The sequence below is a fragment of the Prosopis cineraria genome, unplaced genomic scaffold (genome assembly GCF_029017545.1).
Source record: "Prosopis cineraria cultivar Desert tree isolate PC_DT_omini unplaced genomic scaffold, ASM2901754v1 PC8, whole genome shotgun sequence".
NCBI lineage: Eukaryota > Viridiplantae > Streptophyta > Magnoliopsida > Fabales > Fabaceae > Prosopis > Prosopis cineraria.
Window position 1 is genome coordinate 12225466 of NW_026555339.1, and position 22018 is coordinate 12247483.

At 32.3% G+C, this 22018-nt stretch overlaps 1 pseudogene; it reads right to left on the reverse strand.

Annotated features, from left to right (window-relative positions):
• Positions 1–11902: 11902 nt before the first annotated feature.
• On the reverse strand, positions 11903–21828 carry LOC129317314 (lysine histidine transporter-like 8; annotated as a pseudogene).
• Between the last annotated feature and the right edge of the window lie 190 nt (positions 21829–22018).

Genomic DNA, 22018 nt, shown 5'->3' on the forward strand with positions numbered 1-22018 from the left:
TGATTTATATTATAGTTATTAAAAAAATGATGATTCGTGCATAGAGAAAATTGAAAAGAAAATATGACAATTGAATGTTATATTTTGAAGAGAATGATTTTCAATGAATGTTTTAACTCTATGCATGCTCGATTTTAATTAGGAGGACGAAGTTCAAAATAATAAATGCTAACGACAGTTTTGTTAACCCTTGACATACTATGGTACACCTAGCTAGCAGAGTGCTTGTAGGAGATATTAGCCCCATGCACTAGCCAATGCACGTGGAATGAAGGGATGGATATTTGTGAGTATCGTACTCATGTTTGTTTCATGGGCTTCGTGCCTATGCTTGTTTAGTGGCTTCTAGTTGTGCTTAATTATTTCATGGCTTTAAGCTGAGTTGTTGGTTACTTATCCTCGTAAACTGTGTATTCACATTTGTTAATCATTCTGATAAAATCCCACTAAACGTGAATTTTTAGAAACTTATTATTCTTATGTTTATTCTATTAAACAAACTATTTCTTGATCGTATGTGATTTTATATGGTAAATTCCCTCCTAGATTGGTTTTAAAAATTCATTGCTTTATATTAGTTATTCACAAATATTTTTTATCATTAATTGAATTCCTTTAATATATTTTTATGTGTTGTATAATTCTTGATAACCTATAAAACTTCAAAATAATTGGTTTAGTTCATAGTTATATTGTTAAGCAACTTTGTCATTTATTGTTAGTAAAATATGAGTTTTAATATTCTATTAATTTGTTGTAAACTAAATTTTATTAATTATTACTTTTACATATTTTATCTATAATTTTCATTGGGACGCTACTCACTGAAAGTTTTTTTAGTCTCAGATAATATAGTTGACCTTACACCTCTTGCTAATTATTAAAGGGTTCTATTGCTCTTCGGATAGTGGAAGCATACTTCAATCATTTATTTTAATGTAAATACTCATTATATTATACAATAGTAATTGATGCTTCACGTATACCATAGTTAGATTTTGGTCATATTTTGTTATCATGCAATCAGTTGATGTGGAGCTAAGCTCCTTTTCTAGATTGACTAACAGGTTTATTGTTTATAGAAATTTTGAGATGTCCTAATTTTAGAGGAGGTTTTGCTAAAAGTTTTATCGAATGTTTAAAACTTCATGAACATTATAATTGTGTGTTATATAATTTATTGATCAGTATAATTTATTTATCACTATTATAGTTTAATATAGGGATAATTAGAGCTTATGAAATATGAATTTATTTTATATTTCGTGTTGGTCACACCCTTAAAACTAGGGTGTGACAATTTCCTTGATGAAATGATGAGTTTCATTATGAGTTTCATTAGCTGTCTGTCTTTCTCATAAAAAGTTTCCCCTTATTGAACTAGTTTGGTCAAAGTCTTCCCTATAATTCAATAATGGACTTAATTAACGTTTCAACTTATGACACCAATTATTGATGCAAGCTAAAGGTTCAAGGAAATAGTTGCACACCTTCATTAATAGTTATAACTTTTAGTCTAATGATAACACTTTATCATTCACCCCTCATAGAAATAGGTAGATGAGAAAGACACTGGTGGGCTCTAAATAAATGGAATTATAATTCCATAGACTTAATATATTCCTAGCTCATAACACCAGTGGTTTGGTGCAAGCTCAAGGTTCAAGGAAATAGTGTTATTAACCGTTATAACTTTTAGTTTAGTAATGACACTTTATTATTCATCCCTCATAGACGTAGGTCGATGAGAAGGAAAAAGGTGGGCCCTAAATAATTGAAATTTTATTTTCTTTCAATGACATGAATGAACTATTTTTTTTTTATCCATGTTATATGGAACTTTTAACTTATTCTCCGTTAAAGAATGATAGTTAATTACTTAAATTCTCTTGAAATAAAAAAAATCAAATTTACCCCAATTAAAAATAGAAAAAGAGGAATACACATATGATAAGCTATAAAATTAAATTTATCATGGGGTAAAATTTAAAAATGATCATAAATAACTCTTTATGTGCCTTATATTAAGGATTAAATAATATTTCTAAAAGTTTTCTTATAGAACTAGAGGAGCATATGAATAGATGTAAAAACACCTCCATTCACATAATTTCAACAATATGAATTTTTATGATTCAAAGGAACTCCAAATATGTTTTTTTCCCGAAACTCTAAATATGTACAAATAATTGAAAAAATAGCAGTTTAATTTCTTTAGACCCATCAATAAGTAGTAAAAGATTTGAGAATCTCTCATTCATACAACGTCAATAGTTTTGTTATCAATGAAAGCATATCTTAATAGTTTGGATAATGCTTTTTTGAATTTTATATATTTGGCTATTGGGTTAAAATTTAAAGTTAATGAGCATTATGGATCCTAAAGTATTAGGTGAAAAGTATCCTAAATCTTAAACCCTTAAAATATGTAAAATGAATCTTAAATTTATAAATTCATAACAAATTACCCCCCATCGTTTACTTATAGATAGCACCGTTACTATTCACTTAGTGAGTCTAATCAAATGCTAATGTGCGAGTCTCTTATTGATGTATCATTTGTTAATGAGCACCACAGGCCCTAAATTATTGCTCAAATAGCATCCTAAACTTGAACTTTGAAATTCATAGCAAAGTACTCCCATCATTTATGTATAGAATGTTAACTGTTATGTAGATCAAACGAACCTCATCATGGTCTACCATAACGAACGCATTGTTAGCCGCACAAAACAACCCAACTTTTTGTGAAATGATATTTTTTGCCCCTTTTTTTAATGTTTTCCAAGCTATTAGTGTCTCATGCTTTTGTATATTCTATAACTCTAATTTAGTCTTATTTTGAATATTATTTATTTATTTAATGGTGAAAATATGGGATCTCATTTGAAAAAAGTTTAAATATCAAAAGATTTTAATTAACCGGTTAATTTGGGGTTGAAATCTGTTGATGAAATTGTTCGCTTTTGTATCAATTGTTTGTAAAATCCTCTGATACTTAAACTTCTTTTCAAGTAGGATTCCAAGTTTTCACCATTAAATAAATATTATTCAAAAAAGACTAAATCAAAGTTATAGAGTATGCAAAAGCATAAGATACTAATCGTTTAAAAAACATTGCACAAAAAGGGAGAAAAAAAGGTCATTTCACAAAATTCTAGGTCGTTCTCCTCAACCAATAATAGGTTTATCGTGGCGGACCACGTTGAGGCTAATTTGATCTACATAACAGTCAACATTCTACACATAAATGGTGGGAGTAATTTTCTTTAAATTTTAAAGTTCAGGATCCAGGATACTACTCATGCAATGTGATGCTCATTAACAAATGACACATCAGCATTTGACTGAACCTCACTAAGTAAACAGTAATGGTGTTATTTATTAGTTAATGGTATAGGTAATTTGCTCTAGATTTAGAAAATTATGGTCCATTTTGCACATTTTAAGAGTTCAGAATGCTTTTTGTATAATATTTTAAGGTCTAAAATGCTCATTAGCCCTAAAATTAATATTTTATAAAACAATTGGAGCTCTTATCTCTTCTATGTCCATACTCCATGTGCTTAATACTAGGTTATGCATTGCATGCCATATAATCTTATCATAGAAATTATGTGATAAATTAAGATGTGGAATGTGTGATTCTAGATCTAAGAAAGAAAACCATCATTAATCTAACTAGTTAAACTTAAGATAATTGTGACAACTCAAAGTCACATCATCGCTCGATGTTTTTAATTAATTTAATTCAATCAAGAGATAATTATTAATTGGAAACACCATATTAGATTGAATTAATCTCTCAAATAGCAATACTTAATAAAAGGACAAAATCAAATTAAGGACGACTACCCATGATTTTAAAATTAAAAAGAACCAAGCATGAATATATTAAGCTCATCAATACTAACATAGAAATATAAAATAGAATATCAATGAAGGAAGGACCCATGAAAGAAATCAATATTTGATAGGACATTGGATAAATCGGATACTTATTAAAACATAAATTCACTTGTTAATTTGTTAATATTTACTTATTCGAAATGGTTATCAACTATTAAATTCTTTTACGATCCTTCATCAATATTCTCCCTAGAAAATCAATGATGGTCAAAGAAATATCAATATAAAATCAATAACTAGTTGAACAATTAACAGATTATAAATAATGTGGCTTATATTTCCAACTTATTAGTCCAATATATTAAAGGTGCAAAAAAGAATTACGAGGGAGCTACAGGGAGAGAGAATCGAATTAGGATTGATTATTTTCAAAACAAGCATAATTTATTATTTTTATGCTCAAAAAAGAATAATTTTACAATTTGATCATAGTTCAATTATATGTATATTAAGTCTATTTCATTGATAACACCTAAAATTTGTTTGGCTATGAACTTATGAGAGTGATGAGGTTGCCCTATACTCGATTCCATCATCATCGATATTTTCAACAAATAACTTCTTCTCCATGTTGTAGCCATCTCAATGATTAGTCAAAAGAGGGAGTAATATATAAATTCATTGAATCTCAGTTGTTTAATTTTAACTATTGCTGATAAAAGGAGACACACACTTAATTACATTGAAATTCCAATTACATTGAACGAAAATTAGGTTAAGTGAGCAGAAATACATAAAGAAAATAACATAGATTGCACCGATTTAAAAATAAAATCATGAATTGAATCCCTTGAAAAATTATTGAACTATATTCTTTTTTTGATTACATTGATTTAAAAATAAAATCATGAATTTAATCCCTTAAAATGTATTGAACTCTTCATTTTTTAACAGTAAATATGCTTTGCCGAAAATAGAAATTATCTCTTTCAAGGTACTCAGGGTCCCTACCACTCACCAACTTTAGTTGATTTATTGAACTGTTCTTATTCCCAAGAATCAACATCATTGTGCCATTTTTGCGCAAAAAATTAAAGGGATGCATGGACTTCTTGAAAAGTTAGCGAAAAGATAAAATGGCCTCCCAATTTTTCTTAGTCCCTCATGGTAGAGACTAAAAAGCCTCTTCTTTTTTTTTTTTTACTTTGAAAAGCATATATTTGAAATATCATTTTTTTTATAACAAAAATTTAGGTGGTGGGTTGGATTTTATAGGCTCGCCAAGATACAATAGGCCTTCAATTTCAAAAGTGCTTGCAAAGGTTTGAAGTTAAAACAAAAGATTGTGAGTGACAAACTTACTTTTGTTCTTTAACACGTATGAAACAAGAACCAAAGATGAGGAAAGAGACGGGAGTAACAAGAGCATTGATAATGAAATTGTGAAGGAAATGATAAAAAGAAGATACATATGTACACAATAAAAAATACCACCAATTTGTCATTTAATTTCCTATTGTTTCTTTCCCGTGATGATTGGGATAAAGAAGCTTATATTTGATTCATAGCAAGAATTTGAATATTTTGCATATTTTTTCTTGGCTTTTGAATTTTTCTAAGTTAACAATTAACTGCCTTCAACTTCCTTTTTTTTTTAACCTTGAAAATTGTTCATGGTTACAACTTACGGATGAGAAATGAGAATTATAGATACAACTTTTTAATTAGGGTAGGTCATCTTAACTTCACCAAATTCATCTTTCATTAAAATTTTATAAATTTAACTATAATTAAGTTGACCTTTTAGGATTTTAGGATCTAAAAGTGTCATTTCCCTATAAACTTTGTTTATAAAAATATGAAAAATTGATAACTTTATTCAAAAACTTCATCACTTGATCTGATCTCTTAAACAGTAATCCACCGCAGTGAATAGTGATAATTGGTCAAAATAACAGAGATTTAATGAGAGGCAACATTCCATCCTTTTTAACACTTAAGGAATGATATTGTGCCACCCTAAGCTGACCATTGTGCCTTAAAAAAAAAGTTAAAAATGCAACTTACCCCTAATACTTAAAAAAAGTTTAAAAAAGTTTAAAATTGTGACTTTAATGATATTCCATCCTTTTCACTTATCATGACTTATTGACTAGTGCTCTTTGGATACACTAGTGGCAAATAGCCACCATGCCTCAAAGTGAAATTAAAGTTACAATTTATCACTTGCTGAAATGAACTTTTTAAAGAGTCTTAATAGCACCAGTGACAACATAAGGACACTCGTGAGAGTCCATAATTGATCCATATGGCAGTGTAATGTGATTGGTGATAGTGGATATATCTTGAGCATTCGTAAGCATATCTACTTTATCCTCTATGTATGCAAAGAAGTCGCATACTTCGAACCATTAACTGATTGTTCATGTATTTGTATTCATCAATTGGAAAATCCATGCATGTTTTAGTGATTAATCCATTTCTCATGTTTGCAAAAACAGGAAAAAAAAAAACATTTCTCATGGCAACAAGCCCATGATAAACCCTTCTTTCTCAAACATACTCATGTAGTCTCCAGTGAGAAACATAGGTCCCTTCTTTCTCAAACATACTCATGTAGTCTCCAGTGAGAAACATAGGTCCATAACTTAAGCTCTCACCTTATGTTCATGTTCTGCAAGATATTTGCAAAAGCCCTTTGATAAATTAGGATGAGGGAGAAGTCAAGGAATAAAATAATTAATTCCTTAGTGCGTAGTTAATACTAGATTGTGCATCGCATGCCATATAATCTTATCAGAGGAATTAAGTTATGAATTAATATGTGAAATGTGTGATTCTAGATCTAACAAGAAAACCATCATTAATCTTACTGGTTAAACTTAAGATAACTGTGACAACTCAAAGTCACATTATGGCTCAATGTTTTTAATTAATTTAATTTAATCAAGAGATAATTATTAATTGGAAACACCATATTAGATTGAATTAATCTCTCAAATAGAAATACTTAAGGAAATGGACAAAATCAAATTAAGGAGGACTTCTCTTTCAAACCAACCATAACTTAATTTGCTGGTTAAAAAACCAACCATGATTTTACGATTAAAGTTTATGGACCCATGATTTTACAATTGAAAAAACCAACCATGAATATATTAAGCCCATCAATATCAACATATCAATATAAAATAGAACATGAATGAAGGAAGGACACATGAAAGATATCAATATCTGATAAGAACTCTGGATAAATTGAATACTTATTAAAACATAACTTCACTTGTTAATTTTGTTAATTCTTTCGAGATATATTAATCTAACTAGTTAATGTTTATTCTTTCAAAATACTTGGCAGATATTAAATTCTTTTGAGGGTCTTTCATCAATATTCTCCCTATAAAATCCATGCTAGTCAAAGAAATATCAGTATAAAGTCAATAACTAGTTGAACAATTCATAAATTATAAATAATGTGGCTCATATTCCCAACTTAGTCCAATAAATTAAAGGTGAAAAAAAGAATTACTTGTGTGAGGGAGAGAGAGAATCGAATTAAGATTGATTATTTTCAAAATAAGAATAATTTTATTATTTTTTCGGTCAAAAAATCATAATTTTACAATTTGATCATTGTTCAGTTATATGTATATCAAGAATATTTCATTGATAACACCTAAAATTATTTTGGTGATGAATTTATGAGAGTGACAAAGTTGCCCTATACTCCAGTCCGTCATCATCAATACTTTCAACAAATAACTTCTTCCCCACATTATAGCCATCTTAATGATTAGTGAAAAGAGAGAGTAACATCTAAATTCATTGAATCTCAGTAGTTTAATTTTGACTGTTGCCGATAAAAGGAGGCACACACTTAATTACATTGAAATTCCCAAATTAAGTTATGTGAATGTACAAAAAATACATAAATAAAATAACACTTACTTTACACAGTTTAAAAATTAAAATCATGAATTGAACCCTTGAAAAACTTATTGAACTATATTCTTTATTTGATTACACTGATTTAAAATTAAAAAATGAATTGAATCCCTTGAAAAATTTATTTAACTATATTCTTTATTTGATTACACCAATTTAAAAATAAAATCATAAATTGAATCCCCTAAAAAAATTATTGAACTATTCTTTTATATATATATATATATATATATATAATAAGTAGGCTCCGCCAACATAAAAATTATTTCTTCCGAGATACCAAGGGTTCCTACTACTCACCAACGTTAGTTGGCTTATTCAACTATTCTTATTTTAAAAATTTCCAGCATAATTGTGCCATTTTTTCCAAAATAAAAATAAAAATAAAGGGATGCATAGACTTGACTTAAAAAGTTAGGGGCATGATAAAATGGCGTCCCAATTCGTGCAGTAAGCACAAAAAGAACTATATTTTGTATTTTACTAAAGATTTAAACAGTTAGGGAAAAAACGAAATGACCTCCCAATTTTTTGTGCAGTGAGCACTGAACGAACTATATTTTGTCGGCCGTGTAAAACGGCATATGCCTATTTTTGGTTTCATAATTTTATTGATAATTTTAGCATTTGCACGACTTTTGAATATATAAATCTATAAATGACGCCAACAATGCTATAGACATATATAACTTATTTTCATTTAGGAACTAACTTTGGGACACAGAATAAGTTCGAATAACATAGAAGATTGGGGCTATTGTAGAGAGATATATAAATTTAATTGGGACACACTCACACACCTAAGGAATTCTCAAGAATTCTAAAGCTTGCTTCTCTTAAATTTTCACTTTAATTCTAATTATCTCTTAATTTTATGACAAATAAATCATTCTAAATTATTTATCAAGTAATTTCTAAGTCAAATCTAGGAATGAGCATTTTAATTTAAAACTGATCACCACACTTTTATGTTCAAACGTAATTTCTTTAAACTTTCTCATCAACAATATAAACTTTTAACCAACATATAAATTTCTCCTTTCGTGTCCATAAACCTAAATTTAACTATATTAATCTATCAACCTTACCTTTCTTTTAAGCATTTAAACAAACCTCTTGAGAGTATTCCCATTTGCACACTACATAACCAATTTTCATCCATTCTGACTTCTTATCATCATCATTTGATTCCTAAATCATGCTTCCACACACTACTTAAGCATCATTAAGAACACAAAACATCTCAAATTAAATCCCAATCAACTATTTAAATTACAATTGGAAACAACCAACTTTACAAACTTCAACTAGAATTTCTAACATATATATACACTCATTAAACAACTTCTTCCCTCACTACTTTAAACAACAAAGAAATTCAACTTCCTTTTTCTTCAACAATCTTCAGCTGGAACAATTTAAATAAAATTTCAATCAACTTCTCCAATTGCCACGACAGCCACCACTAAGAAGAGAGCAACAATCGTGACAGCAAAAAAGAAAGAATCAAGCTCACCATACACACATGTTCTACTCCCAGCAGCTAAGGAGGAAGAAGCAAGAAAACAAGTGGTTGGATTCAGGGAATTTTTCACGGCAACCACGAACACAAAGCTAATAGCTAGACCCAATTCAACAGCACTTGAAGGAAATAAATGGATAAATGAAAAATTAAGGGGTTTGAAGGTCTCAGCTCAGAAACCAGCAACAATGAAAGAAAAGAAGAACAACAAATCTACACACCTATACTGAACTCGCACAACAGCAACCAAGGAAGAGAGGAGCAATCAATCGGCTTCCGCCATTCCAAACGGTGACGCAGCTTTGGCGAGCAGAGGAGAAGGTTGACGGTAAGGAGAGAAGTCCAATGATAAGGGAAGGAGTTCGATGGTGAGGAGAGAAGAAGAGCACGCTGTCGATGAAGGAAAAAGAGAAATGGAATGTTATGTTTTTTTTTTCCACAAATATTATTAAAAGAATAATTGAAAAAAATTCTTATAAAAAAAAGAATAATTGAAAAAATTACAAGAAAGGGCATGAGAAAAATTATAAAAAAGGGCATAAGGAAAATTACAAGGGTACAAAATTTTCCTATAAATATTTAAGACAAAATAAAACTAACTTTTGCTCAATAGAATTTAAATTCTAAATCTTCAAAAAAATTATAAGCATAAGTTCAAATAAACTACTACTTTTCACTTGCTGTAAAACAAATTTAAATAAAATATCTATTAAGAAAAAATATTTATTTAATTTAAAATTTAAAGTCATTACAACCTACCAATTCGTAATAACAGCCTTTGCTATGATTGATTTTGTTATAGTGATTGCACTTCGATTTTTCTCATTTTTTTATCCCTCCCATCTCTAGTTTGTTGATTATTCTGCATGTGAAAAGCTGTTGCTTCTACCTCTGGTAGTAATCAGTTTGTGTTGATCATCCTCCATCACCAAATGGTACGCAACACTAAGTCATAGTAGAGGCTTCATGCTCGATTTGTGTCTTAAAGGTGGCATAGCCTTCGTCTAGACCCATGAGAAAATTGTACAGGTGGTCTTGTTCCTTTTCATCTCTACCAGTTGCTTATGCAGGTTCCACTTGCATTCACCGTAAGTAGACTTTAGCCAACGCACAATGTAATCAATTTCATCCCAATAACCCTTTAGTTTTGTGAAGAAGATCGGCACAAATTGTTTTTCTTCCCGTGTATTATGTGTACAACCTGTCTCAATTCATATGCTCTTGATGTACTAACTTTCTTGAATTGTTCTTCAGGATCAAGCCATATCTCCCTTGCTGCTTTTGCAAAACGAACACTATTCTATATCTCCTTATCCTTCACACTTTTCAGCCACCCCTTAACTATAGCATTGCAACGCATCTGATCACTAAGGTTTGAAGAGTTTACTACTGATAGTGGGATTGTGCCATCAATAAAGCCTATTTTGTTTTTGGCAAATAAAGAACTGCTTATATCATTTACCCATTCTCCATAATTGCCTTGCGAAGTTCTGCTATGTAGACTTGTTAGAGGTTATTGAAAGCATGATTATAGTATGGTGACATCACATCTACTCCTCCACTCAGCGTGCTACGGAGAATAGTTTTGTTAACATTCTTACTAGGGTTAAGGGTCATTGTTGTCTCTAAACTATACATGAAAGGTCACAAATGCCCCTAAACTCAATGATGGGTCAATTATGTTCTTCAACTTTAAAGATTTCCTCTGTCATCACCGTAATGTTAAAAATATTTAATGTCCATTAGTCATCAAGGAATCCCACTATTTTTTTAATATTTTTTAATCAGGTTAAGGGTTATTTTGAGTTAAGGGTCAAAAATGTCCTTGAGTACACATGAAGGGTTATAAATGACCTGCAACTCAATTATAGGTCATTTATATCCCTTAACTGTTAAAATTTATAAATCTATCACCCTGCCGTTTGTCCTGTTAATTTTTTCCATTTTGTGGGGCCTACATCTAAATTTTTTAATATTTTTATTATAAAATATTGTGTAGTGGGTCCCTATTTTTTTTTATAATTTAAAAAATCTTCTCCCTCTCTCCTTCCCCTCTCGACCTCCATCTCCTCTCCTCTCTCTCTCTCTCCCTTCCCTACTTTCTCTCTCCATCTTCCATTTATGATAGCCATGGTGGTTCTCTTTGTTGCCCTCTGTCTCTCAATTGCAAAAAAAAAAAAAGTTCTCTCCCATATATGACAGCCATGCAACAACCATGGTGGTCCTCAACTATGAGATTGTGTTCTTAGTGTGAGGTGAGATATGAATCATCCTAAATCAAAATGGCCTCACCAGTGGTCTGTGAGAGATAAATGGCATTAATGACCATGAGGCAGCCCACCTTTATCATCACCTTCATATAACAACTCTCTCTTCCTTCTTCTCTCTCCTTTCCCCTTCTCTCTCAATCGTCGAAGCTTATTCCCTCTCACACAACAGTTAAGATGAGTTTGGCCTTCTCTAGCAAGGCTACTCGATCTTAAACCAGAGAAAGTTGTTGCAAAGACTAAGGACGTGAATTTCAAAGTTCTAAAGGACAAATGAAAGACTCTACAATAGGCGCACTTCACACCTTACCACTGATAGTCATCGAGTGCTATTGAAGGCATAGAGGTAGCGACTATAATGAACTCCTTGTTCCATAAATTCATGAAGGTGAACCAGCAACCATAGTATGTAACACTGCCACATAAATGCCACCTCAAGCTTATTATTTCTCAACTCTTGTATCGAACAACAAACTAATAATGAATCACAAACTTAAAACAAAAATCAAAACCGTGAATATTGTAACATCCCAATTTAAATTTTAATAGTTAATTTGGGTTAATAAAAATTTTAAAAAATATTTAGAGGTAAGCAAATTAGTAGGAGATGATGATTAAATCTAACTTAGGATATAATTCTAAATTAAAAATAAAAATAATAAAATAATAATAATAAAATATTATTAAATTATTATTATAATAAAAAAAAGGGAAAGGTATTAAAAAAAAAAGAAGAAGAAGAAGTTAGCTTCCTCTTTCGACGCATGCTCTTTCGGCGCATGATTATTATATAATAATAGAAGAAATAATAAAAAAATGTGGGACCCACTAAATTTTTATAAAAACTCACCTGTTTTTTTCGTTTCTTCATTCTTCCCTGTGCGCGAGCTGAGGCTGAGAGAGCGTCTAGTTTCGCCGGTGCAGGAGATCTGAGTTTTTTAAGGTAAGAGTTTTTAATAGGATATTTAGCGTGTGATTTTAAGCTTTTCAAGACTAAGTAAGTGTTCTAAAAAATTTTTTTAGTCATCCTTTCTCTTTGGTTTCTGATTTTATGGTGGTAGAAAATTTAGAATTTGGAAGAGGGATGAATTTATGTCAAATAAATATAGTTTTTGAGATTATTAGTAGTATAATAAATGTTCTAGAGTATAAATTAGTTGATGATCTTTGAATTTGTGGCTTACGGATCAAATTCTAAACTAGATCTGAAAATATATGTTGATTTATTGAGGTTTAGATGATTATTTAGGATGAGAAATGAATTATTATGGCTATAGGATTATAATTCTAAGCTAGAGACTCAATTTTTAATTTTTGGGTATTTTAGGTGCGAATTTATAAAATAAAAATAAAATTTTGATAATAGAAATTAGTTCAAAATTTGATTTTTAGATTATTAATGTTTATTGATGAGTAAAAGAGGAGTTAAAAATTTTACTTAATAGTATTAACTCTAAATTTGTATTAAGATTGAGATTAGGAATTATGTTATATTCTTTTATTCTATTATTAAAATTATTTTATTAGTTTCAAAAATTGAAACTAATATTTATAAATAATATGTTATTTGTATATTGTATTATTGGTGAAGATTGTGGTGGGAGAGAAATTGTAAGGAATAATTTATTGAAAAAGCCACGAGGTAATCATGCTTTTAATTTGTGATTAGTGTTACTTCATGTTAATTGGGTGATTATTGAGAAAATTATGAATTTTGTAATATTGTATAATTGTGCAATATTATTATGAATTTGTTTGATTATTGTGGGAGGTGTTGGGAGACTTGCTATTGTTGTTGTATTTATGTGCCACGTGGTACGCCCCTATTGGAGCTCAATAGGTGGCTTGTAAGGGCTCGGGCTAATCTACCTTTGGCCGGGTAATTTAGCACCGAGTGAGGGCTACGACTCGAGGTTAATTGAGGGATATAAGGATGGTTATTTATGTGTATTGTAATATTTCTTATATTTGTTAGAATTATATTATTTTTTATTTTCACTTAATAAGCACACACTTAACTGTTTGTATATACTATCATAAATTGGCTATGGTCACTGGGACTTTTGAGTCTCATTATGTGGTTAACAATTTTCAGGAGAAGAGCCACGAGTGACACGTGGAGGAGTCCCAGAGGCTTAGTGGCATAGATCCACTGTCTCTTTTGGGTATTTGATTTATGATTTATAATGTGTTATATTGCCAATATTAGGACTTTTTGTTTATTGACAATTATATGAATATATAAATGTAATCATGCCTTTCAAACTATTTTTATTTTTGGTACACTTTGGATGACTGTAATTTTAATATTTGGTTTACTTTGGATTGGTTAAAATGGCATGATTATGAGGCCAAATAACTGGCTTGTTTTGAAAATTTACTAAATTAGTTATTTTACTTGTTGGGAATATAAGGATGAACAAATGTGATTTAGTTTACTTGTTGGGAGCATAAGGATGGACAAATGTGATTTAGCCTAATGGCATGTGGGAGGTAAAAAATTTAGCTGAAATGTTGTATTGTGCGAGTTGAAGCCAATTATAAAATATTTTTATATTGAAATTATTGATATAAAATGTGTTGGGTGGCTGTAACCCAACTATGATTGAGTTAAATTATTTTTAAAAAAATTTAGTGTCTTACAAATCTTGGTATCAGAGCTACATGTTTCAAATTCTTATAAATTATGAAATTGTTATACATTAACCTAGTTTATTGGCAATATACATTATTAAATCATAATGCTTCTCTATTATTTTTCTTGTCTTGAGATTAGTGTTGATTTAATTATATGACTTCCATCCTTTAGGAGGGGAGAGATGGTGTCCAAAACTAGAAGAGGTGGCGAAATTGCCGGTGATTCTATAGAACCAATAGGAAATGACATACCTTTACTACCACAACCGGAGCCCACACAACAACAAATGGGGCAGGACGAGCCCATACAGTCACAACTAAAGTAGGATGAGCCAACCATGAGGCAAATGATGGATCTACTGTAAAATCTTAATGATCGCATGAAGAGACAAGAAGAGTTGGCCACTTTAAGACAATATAAGGAGAATTCCAACCGAGAGGGAAATGGCCAACAAGAAGGAAGCCATACCAAGATATACAATGTGAGCTAATCTGCTGATAAAGGCTCACCTTCCTATTCTTACCATGAGACTAGTTCAAAGAATGTGAGTCTCCACTCTGAGCAACAAACATCCACAATCACAAAGATCTGGAGTACTTTTCGTAAGTTTAATCCTCCTACTTTCAATGAAAATCTTAAGCCAGCAGTGGTTGAAAAATGGATAGATAAATTGGAGAGTATTTTTTGTATGGTTGTGTGCACTTCTAATCAGAAGGTGCAGCTAGCAATATTCTTGTTACAAAAGAGTGCTAAGAAGTGGTGGGAAACATCAGGACCGAAGGATGATTCCTTCTTGCTTGGGAAGATTTTAAAGCCATATTGTTCGAGAATTATTTTCCTACTGTACTGAAAGCAGAAAAGGAGGCTGAGTTTCATGCATTCCGCCAGGGTGATCTAGATGAGGATGAATTTATTAAACAATTCTCAGAATTATCTAAATATTCTACTTACCTCCAGAAACATGAAGACACGGAGTGGATGGCTGAACGATTACTAGAGAAGGCGAGGCCTGATCTAAGGGAACAATTAGCCCCTTTTGAGATCAAGACATTCAGTGAGATGTGCAATAAGCTTCAAATAGTCTCTCGGAGGAAGAGAGAGGCTAGATTAGAAGCTGATAGAGAGAGGAGGAAAGAACCTCATGGGAAGCCCCCTATCCACACCAGACTCATTGGTGGAGTAGAGAAGAGGAGCAGTCAAGTCTTTGGAGGCTTTAGAAATTAGAAGAAGAAGGGCTACCACCATAAGGGCCAAAGCTACAGAGGGAATCAGAGTGGGAGTCAGGGGTCTTACAAGAGCCCAGCAACCTCTACTCCTACTTCTGGTGCTGCTAGTAATCAAGCATGCAATAAGTGTGGGAAGTTTCATTCTAGTGATTGTTGGGTTTGTTACATCTGTCAGAAGCCTAGTCATATTGCTTGATTCTGCTATCAGAACCAAAATAGGGGTAATGATCAGAGACCTACAGTACCAGCACGAGTGTATGCCCTCTCTGGGCCGGAGGTTGCTAACAACCCTAATACTATCCGAGGTATAATTTGAATCCTTGATAACAATATTTGTGCTTTATTTGATTCGGGTGCTACACACTCTTTTGTGTCTGATGAATGTATGAAAAGATGTAAATTGCCTGTGTGTACCTTACCTTTTGATGTGAAGATTTCTACTCCTGCTGGTTTAATTGTGAGGACTGCTAAGGCATGTCTAAATGTAGAGGTTGAGTATGAGGGTCAAAAGACCACCATAGACCTTATTTGTTTGTCTTTGTTAGGGATTGATGTTATTGTAGGGTTAGATTGGTTATCCACAAATGGAGCTGTACTTGATTGTCAGAAAAAGAGTGTGTCACTCTCAGCTCTTACTGTAACTCCTGTAGAGTCCCAAAGTCCTATGTTGTTGTCTGCCGCTCAAGTAAAACAGTGTATAAGAAAGGGCTGTCAAACTTTTATGATTTTCTTCTCAATCAAGGCAGAGATTGAAGAAGGTGTAGATCAGATTCCAGTAGTGAGAGAATTCCCTGACGTCTTTCCTATTGAAGTGATCGATTTGCCTCCAGAACGAGAGGATGAGTTCTCGATTGAGCTCGTACCTAGTACGGGGCCTATTTCTAAGGCACCCTATAGGATGTCTCTGTCAGAGTTAGCTGAGTTGAAGAGACAAATTGAAGAGTTGTTAGAGAAGGGGTTTATCAAACTGAGTGTATCGCTATAGGGGTCACCGATACTGTTTGTGAAAAAGAAAGGTGGAAGCCTTAGATTGTGTATTGATTATAGACAATTGAATAAGGTAACTATCAAGAACAAGTACCCTTTACCTCAAATTGATGATTTGTTAGACCAATTAGTCAATTCAACAGTGTTTTCTAAGATTGATCTAAGATTAGAGTATCATTAATTGAGGGTTAGAGCAGAGGATATCCTTAAAACTGCTTTTAGGACTAGATATGGGCACTACGAGTTCCTGGTGATGCCGTTCGGGTTAACAAATGCCCCAGCTGTCTTCATGGATTATATGAATCGAATCTTCAGGCCTTATCTCGATAAATTTATTGTAGTCTTTATTGGTGACATACTTATTTATTCTCGAGATAAGGTAGACCATGCTAGATATCTCAAAATTGTTTTGGAGATATTAACAGAGCACAAGCTCTATGCCAAGCTGAGCAAATGTGATTTTTGGCTTAAAGAAGTTAAGTTCTTAGGCCATGTTGTTTCAGAAGAAGGGGTAGCAGTGGACCCAGTAAGATAAATGCAGTGATGAAATGGGAACAATCTCAAAGTGTGACAGAAATTAGGAGTTTCTTAGGTCTTGCAGGCTACCATCGTCGTTTCATTAAGGGTTTTTCACAAATTGCAATGCCCTTGACTAAGTTGACCAGGAAAGATGCTCCATTTATTTGGACGAACGAGTGTGAAGTTGCTTTTCAGGAGCTAAAAAAAAGGTTGACCACCACACCGGTGCTCACCTTACCTGTTCTAATTGCTCCTTATACCTTATATACTGATGCTTCTAAGAAAGGTTTAGGTTGTGTATTAATGCAGGAGGATCGAGTAGTGGCTTATGCCTCTTGACAGTTGAGGCCTCATGAGGAAAATTATCCTACCCATGACTTGAAGCTTGTTGCTGTGGTGTTTGCCTTGAAGATTTGAAGGCACTATCTTTATGGTTCTTCCTTTGAAGTCTTCAGTGATCATAAAAGTTTAAAATATTTGTTTGATCAAAAGAAACTCAACTTGAGATAGCGCAGGTGGATTGAGTTTTTAAAGGATTATGACTTTGAGTTGAAGTATCATTCAGGAAAAGCTAACATAGTCGCCGACGCTCTGAGCAGGAAGCTTGTATATACTGCTCACATGATGGTTAGAGAACATGAATTATGGAGTAGTTTCCATGCAGTAAATGTAAAAGAGTCGAGAATCGTTTGGCTGCTCTACACATTACTGAATTTGAGAATAATTTTTGGGAAGAAATTAGAATTGCACAGCAGAAGGACAATCATTTGAATAAGGTTAGGGTAGAGATTGGGGCTGAAAAGGCTGAACATTTTGATGTGACTGATGATGATGTCGTAAGATATCAAGGTAGAGTGTGTGTGCCTAATGATGCTCGATTGAAAAATATCCTACTTGAGGAGGCTCATCAAAGTAGATATACCATTCACCCAGGAGCAACTAAGATGTATCATGACTTGAGATGTGGTTGGTGGTGGCCAAAGATGAAGAGAGATGTAACTAAACATGTAACTCGTTGTTTGACTTGTCAGAAAGTCAAAATTGAGCATCAAAAACCAGCCGAAATGCTACAGTCTCTTGATATTCCAGAGTTGAAATGGGACAGTATTTCTATAAACTTCATTACAGGATTGCCTAAAACATCTTCTGGTCATGACACTATATAGGTAATCGTAGATTGACTCACCAAATCAGCTCATTTTCTTGCTACCAATGTCACATATTCTCTTGAAAAATTAACTGAAATTTATATAAGAGAGGTGGTGAGATTGCATGGAGTGCCGACAAATATCGTATCTGATCGTGATCCGATGTGAACTGATCGTGATCCAAGGTTCACATCAAACTTTTGGAAGTTATTACAGGAAGCCATGGGTACTCGTCTGAGTTTTAGCACCGCTTACCACCCCCAGATCGATAGGCAGACAGAACGAACCATACAAACTCTTGAAGATATGTTGAGGGCTTGTGCCATTGAGCTTAGAGGTAATTGGGATAGTCACTTGCCATTAGCTGAATTTGCCTACAATAATAGTTTTCATTCTAGCATTCAGATGGCACCTTATGAGGTATTGTATGGAAGAAAATGTAGATCGCCACTGTGTTGGACAGAATTAAGTGAGAGAACTGTTTTGGAGCCAGACATTGTTGATAAGACTACCCAAAAGATTGCTTTAATCAAGCAAAAATTACTCACAGCTCAAAGTAGACAAAAGAGTTATGTAGATAAGAGGAGAAGACCGCTTGAGTTTGAAGTAGGTGACCATGTATTTTTGAAAATCTCTCCGATAACTGGTGTTGGAAGAGCTATTAAGGCTAAGAAGTTGACGCCAAGGTTTATAGGGCCTTTTGAGATCCTAAAACGAGTTGGACCAGTAGCGTACCAAGTAGCATTACCACCCCAAATTGCTGGAATACACAACGTATTCCATATGTCACAACTGAAAAAGTATCAACCAGATCCTTCCATATAATTGAACCTGAGGAAATTGAACTCAAAGAGAATTTGACATTCAAAGCTGAACCAGAAAGGATTGTGGATTACAAGGACAAGCAATTAAGAAACAAGACTATTAGATTGGTTAAAGTAATTTGGAAGGGCACAACTCCAGGTGATGCTACCTGGAAGACCGAGGAAAGTATGCGACGTGATTATCCTTATCTTTTTGATTAAGTAAGTAGTTAATAGTTACTAACTTCAAATTTTGAGGACAAAATTTTTAAAAGGAGGGGAGAATTGTAACATCCCAATTTAAATTTTAACAGTTAATTTGGGTTAATAGAAATTTTGAAAAATATTTAGAGGTAAGAAAATTAGTAGGAGATAATTATTAAATCTAACTTAGGATATAATTCTAAATTAAAAATAATAAAATAATAAAAAATAAAAATATATTATTAAATTATTATTATAATAAAAAAAGGGAAAAGGTATTAAAAAAAAGAAAGAAGAAGAAGAAAGTTGGCTTCCTCTTTCGGCGCATGCTCTTTCGGCGCATGATTATTATATAATAATAAAAAAAATAAAGAAAGAAGAGAGAGGAAAGAATAAATAAAAAAAAAATGTGGAACCCACTGAATTTTTATAAAAACTCACCTGTTTCCTTCGTTTCTTCATTCTTCCCTGTGCGCGAGCTGAGGCTTAGAGAGCGTCTAGTTTTGTCGGTGCGGGAGATCTGAGTTTTTAAGGTAAGAGTTTTTAATAGGATGTTTAGGGTGTGATTTTAAGCTTTTCAAGATTAAGTAAGTGTTCTAAAAAATTTTCTTAGTCATCCTTCCTCTTTGGTTTCTGATTTTATAATGGTAGAAAATTTAAAATTTGGAAGAGGGATGAATTTATGTTGAATAAATATAGTTTTTGAAGTTATTAGTAGTATAATAAATGTTCTAGAGTATAAATTAGTTGATGATCTTTGAATTTGTGGCTTACGGATCAAATTCTAAACTAGATCTGAAAATATATGTTGATTTATTGAGGTTTAGATGATTATTTGGGATGAGAAATGAATTATTATGGCTATAGGATTATGATTCTAAGCTAGAGACTCAATTTTTAATTTTGGGTATTTTAGGTGTGAATTTATAAAATAAAAATAAAATTTTGATAATAGAAATTAGTTTAAAATTTGATTTTTAGATTATTAATGTTTATTGATGAGTAAAAGAGGAGTTAAAAATTTTACTTAATAGTATTAACTCTAAATTTGTATTAAGATTGAGATTAGGAATTGTGTTATATTCTTTTATTCTATTATTAGAATTATTTTATTAGTTTCAAAAATTGAAACTAATATTTATAAATAATATGTTATTTGTAGATTGTATTATTGGTGAAGATTGTGGTGGGAGAGAAATTGTAAGGAATAATTTATTGAAAAAGCCACAAGGTAACCATGCTTTTAATTTGTGATTAGTGTTACTTCATGTTAATTGGGTGATTATTGAGAAAATTATGAATTTTGTAATATTGTATAATTGTGCAATATTATTATGAATTTGTTTGATTATTGTGGGAGGTGTTGGGAGACTTGCTATTGTTGTTGTATTTATGTGCCACGTGGTACGCCCCTATTGGAGCTCAATAGGTGGCTTGTAAGGGCTCGGGCTAATCTACCTTTGGCCGAGTAATTTAGCACCGAGTGAGGGCTACGACTCGAGGTTAATTGAGGGATATAAGGATGGTTATTTATGTGTATTGTAATATTTCTTATATTTGTTAGAATTATATTATTTTTTATTTTCACTTAATAAGCACACACTTAACTGTTTGTATATACTATCATAAATTGGCTATGGTCACTGGGACTTTTGAGTCTCATTATGTGGTTAACAATTTTCAGGAGAAGAGCCACGAGTGACACGTGGAGGAGTCCCAGAGGCTTAGTGGCATAGATCCACTGTCTCTTTTGGGTATTTGATTTATGATTTATAATGTGTTATATTGCCAATATTAGGACTTTTTGTTTATTGACAATTATATGAATATATAAATGTAATCATGCCTTTCAAACTATTTTTATTTTTGGTACACTTTGGATGACTGTAATTTTAATATTTGGTTTACTTTGGATTGGTTAAAATGGCATGATTATGAGGCCAAATAACTGGCTTGTTTTGAAAATTTACTAAATTAGTTATTTTACTTGTTGGGAATATAAGGATGAACAAATGTGATTTAGTTTACTTGTTGGGAGCATAAGGATGGACAAATGTGATTTAGCCTAATGGCATGTGGGAGGTAAAAAATTTAGCTGAAATGTTGTATTGTGCGAGTTGAAACCAATTATAAAATATTTTTATATTAAGATTATTGATATAAAATGTGTTGGGTGGCTGTAATCCAACTATGATTGAGTTAAATTATTTAAAAAAAAATTTGGTGTGTTACAAATATGATCACTTAATGATATATAATAACCAAGAATAGTGAAAGCCACAGGTAGCACCAGCGCATGAATACTGATCCTAGAGCAGAGAATATGAAAAAGAAACGTAAAACTTATTCCCATTTTTTGATTCTGTGATAAGAAGCCATACGTCTTAAGGATCAAGCTTGGTGGACCTCAAGGCCTTCCTCATAGGGATGCCAAAAGGAGTGGTGAATTTCAACATGAGACTGGACACGGATAACCTTAGGGTTCTAGGAGTCCTAAGAGTCTTAGGAGTCTTGCTCACGTGATGATCACGTGTATAGGGATAAAGAGGAGCTTCTTCTTTATTTTGAGGATGAAGAAGAGGCAACCTTGAGAGAGAAGGAGAGTGAAACTGAGAAGGAAGACAAGACATGAGTGGTGGAGATGACAATGTAGGTGTGCCCATGACAAAAGCTATTATTGGCGTTATAGGCGTAGACCATATTTCCTTTGATTCTGCCATCCTCCTCCTGCTAAAAGTCTGAGTTTGTGTGTGAGTATATATAAGGGCTAGCTTGTTTCGCGAAAAAAAAAGAAGATATCATGTACATGCGTGAAGAAGGATATAAGGGAGTGGGATAAGGGGGAGAGAAGGGGTGATGGATTAAAAATTCAAATCATGAGTCCCACAGTGTAATAAATGGTCAAAACAT